We start from the raw sequence: 4358 nt of genomic DNA, 5'->3' as shown, positions 1-4358 counted from the left end.
TATTATATTTACATTGGTTGGAACGCTTAAAAACAATGAATCATGGATACTATGTAAGAAATGTTAAAAAAGGATATTGATTATAAAAAAAATATTTTGTTTTTTCATCAAGTTCAATAGCTAAGGAAATATGATGTGGTATTTACATATTGCATTTTGTTAAAGCGTTGTAAAATATTTTTGTTAGATAAGCCGTATTGTGAAACAAAATTTACAATGATATCTTTTCTTCACATCATGCTTAACGCATTTAAACTTAGTGGACTCTCCCTTCTTTCTAAATAGGATCAGTTGAAGTCGTGTAAAAGCCGGATCAGCAAATTGAGCGTACAATTTAAATATAAAAATGGATTGTTTTGCAGATTTTAGGAAAATGTGGTATGATCAACAGAAACTCAGGTTACTGTCCCATTGTTTGGAATATATCAGTCTCGGCAAGCCTCGCCGTTATATTATTCTTATCCTCGCCTGATATGTTACAAAACGATGGGACAGTAACCTGTTATTATCTATATATGCAAAACAATTCATTTTTTATATTTCAGATGTAAGGATCCCCGCTGATTTTGCTGATCCGGCTTTTACACGTTGACATACATGTAGCAACGGCGTTCGAAAAGACGACACGAATAATCGCTTTTTTTAACATCGAATAAAAAAGTTGTTTGCACTACGAATTGGAAGAGTACACCCGCTTTAATTATAAACGTATTGAATTGGAGATCAGGAATGGACTGCAAAGACAAATGTAATCGAAGAACATACTTCAACGCATAGTTTGGAGACGCCAATTTATAGTGTGTCAAAGTCCTTCCACCTACAAATTTGAAACTTCATATATAGATACAACTTGATGAGTTCTACACGCCACGCCCATTTTTGGGTCACAAGGTCAAAGGTCAAGGTCACTGTGACCTTAAAAAAATTCTGACAAGCTTTCGCAGCCGAGCGTGGCACCCGTTATGCGGTGCTCTTGTTAAATGTTTGTCATAAAAAACTGTTTTGTTCAGTAATGTTTTCAAAAACCTTACTCCTTTTTAAAATTGTGTTCTCGGTAGCCTTACCGCGAAACTGCGACGAAATAAAGAATGCATCCCCAAAAGCCGCTGACGATCAGTATGACATGGATCCAGACGGTACTGGCGGTTTAACGATAATTTGAGCGATGTTTTTATGATAGTCTTCGTATTAATATATTGTGTTTCCTTGTATACGGTAACATGTTTCCTTGTACACGGAACTATTTTCATTGTCTACAGAAAACTATATCTCATGATAAGGCAATCGGATGTTGAAGATATATGTTTGTTTGACATGAACATGGTCCGCCATGATCGGTCTCTTCAACATTTTTTGACAAAAACCATTTTTTGACTGAATATCTGGATGACCAGACACAGTACTGAATCGCTGGATCCTCTATGCTTAAAACATGCATTTTAAAACGCATTTTTCATTAGTTTTCGTTCTAAAAAATACAAGCGTACATAATATATGTTTAGCATTCATGTAGTTGGATTCCACCGTAATGCAAACACATACATCCTCAATAACAATTGGTGCCGTTTAGTTAGTGGATTGGAAAGATGTTTGTTTAGTTTTGACGAATGTTCATTGGTGACAGCTGCGAACATTTACCATTCAGTTTCACATTTTGAGTTGGCGTAAAATCTTCTGCAGGTGACAGTATTTGCCCGTGTTTACATGAATGTCACTCGTTCTCGACAATATGTATTTCCATGACTCGTGAAGTGCACGAATGGCAGCTGGCGTGTAGATTTTCGTTTTATGGTTGCTTAATATTGTACATCAATGGTGTTATTTGATATATGTTCTCAATTCTCAGCACTTCCGATAAATGATAAAATGGACAACCTGCTACCTAATGTTGGATGATACACGATAAACTCGCGCGTTCGTTTACATTTATCACACAATACGCGACCTCTGAACAAATAAGTGGGCACGCACTGGGTGATCAAAGAGAGACCATATGTTACCAACAGAGGGCGAAGGATGTTCATTATACATTATAACAAAATTTACATTTCGAATATCAGGTACTGACCAGCGAATTAACGATTCCCGATTTGAGAGGTATATTTGTGTACGGAACAATAATATGATAATTAATATGTATTAGGTCGCTCTCTTTGAGACAGCAATAACGAGCTGTTCTGTTTGCATGCTTTATATTGAATCTGCAACCGTTTGTTACATACGAATTTAGTTTCATATTACACATGTATATTATGCGACAAACGGATCATGTAGAATCATAGCGTTTTATATTTCGGTTGTTTTGGGAATTGTTTTTGTATTCAAATTTAGGACGCCTTTGACTTTTAATTAAATCAAAGCGCTGAAGGTACTTCATTTATTCGAAGTTGAATAACATTAGGCTCAAGTTAGTTTTCAAACCAAATTATTGCTTTCCTTTAAGATTTAAACCGATAGAACACAAAACATTCGAGTTTATTGAGAACGTGACTAAGATCAAATGACGAAAATGTGTTCACTGTTAATCATCGAGATAACTTAGAGTAAAAATATCATCAACATGCCCCTTTTGAAGCTCTGAAGGTATTGCAAATATGATAACACTCGTATACGGTGCGATTACATACTTCTTTCGAAGTTGGACCACGTGGTTATGACGTATCAAATCGCACATGTTTTGCATACGTTAATTCTTTCCTCTATATGGCGAAAAAGTTGTTTCTGCTTTCATTTCCCGGTAAGTGCTTTGTAAGCGACGGACATAAAACTCGTTAAAATACAATGTTCTAAACACCTAACCCAACAACAATCTGTACTCACTTCAATCGGAACTTCATTTTGTACGAGAATGATTGTCAAATTTGAAAATAAAATTTCTCATAAAGAATGTTAAATATACACAACAGTTAACACTTAAACATCGACTCTGTAATTTGATAAATTGATGTATTTTCTCGCTTAAGCAAAAAGATTATGTTTGATTAAATTTGTTGTTCGCAAACGAGCAACAAAAAAATCAACTTTAAAACCATGTTATTTTATGCTGAAAATTTGATTAGGAAAATTGTAATGTGTTACACAGCAAATCCTGTGTTTGAGGAATTGAAATTAACATGAGCGTGTTTTATTCGTTTGTTTAAATAGTTGAGAATTAGCATACAGTTATCATTTGTCTTGACTTTCTGTGCAACACTTGCGAGTGCATTTACTATATCGATACTTAAGATTTATTTCCCATTGATGACGTCATTTAACTTCCGAAGTGCAGGCTGTGGTGATTTTTAAAAAATAAACGTTTTTATGATTAATAACTTTAAACTAGAATAAAATATGTAATCTTGGTATCAAATTGCTTGTTTTGTTGAACCTGATTCATGTTGATAGAAATTTTTGACTTTATTGCAAATCCCACGTTACTCCAAACATGGACTGATATAAAAACTTTCTGTTGACCATGATATAAAAAAATATATCAGGCAACGTTATATCATACATATATCAATACGGTGTTATGATAATTACAGATCTCGGGATAAGTCGATAAATTCGAATAACTTTTAAGGTTATCATGCTCATTCTCATGCCCAAGAAACACTTTTAAAACTGTTTGAAAAATATTATGTTTACATACTACACACCAGACATTACACATAAGTGTAAAAATTACATATTTATTTGGGTCAAATGTGATAACAATGACATTAAACTTTAATTTGACATCCGTCTTTTATCGTAATGCACGGTTCTCACATAATAGACACCATAGATATCAATCGATACTACCACTGATTAATTAATAATTATTTGTGCAATTTTATAGGAAAATTGAGCACTGCCGGCATGTTATTTAAAACGTTGGATTTGGGAATCATAATTTTCCAGAAACACGTGTTTTAAATTACATTTTAGTTTGAATTATATTATATATGTATTGCTCAATACGATAAATCCCACCTTTGATTTCAGGTCACACAAGTGAACATTTCAAGTCCTCATTCAAATCGCTCAGATCCCATTTTTATTGAGGCGAATAAACTACGAATTGAAATCTTAAACGCCGAACACGCGAACAGGGTCAGCCAGTGCAGATACTAGCTGACAAGCTGGTTCACTTTCCCGTACTGATAATGGTGCCATAGGAAATATATATAAATATAATATATCCCGATTAAATTTCCTTTTCCAATTGATAATTCCTTATCGACACAATAATACTAACCGCATACTTACTTACTAAGTCCTCTTCGCGCCTATTGGCGCATAAGGCCTCCACCAAAGCTCGTCAATGTACCCGGTCCTTGGCCCATGTCCGCACATGGCCCCAGCTCCAATTTTCCTTCCTCATCTCCTTTTCAACG

Source organism: Dreissena polymorpha, chromosome 12 (genome assembly GCF_020536995.1).
Source record: "Dreissena polymorpha isolate Duluth1 chromosome 12, UMN_Dpol_1.0, whole genome shotgun sequence".
Lineage (NCBI taxonomy): Eukaryota > Metazoa > Mollusca > Bivalvia > Myida > Dreissenidae > Dreissena > Dreissena polymorpha.
Note: the sequence above shows the minus strand (reverse complement) of the source record.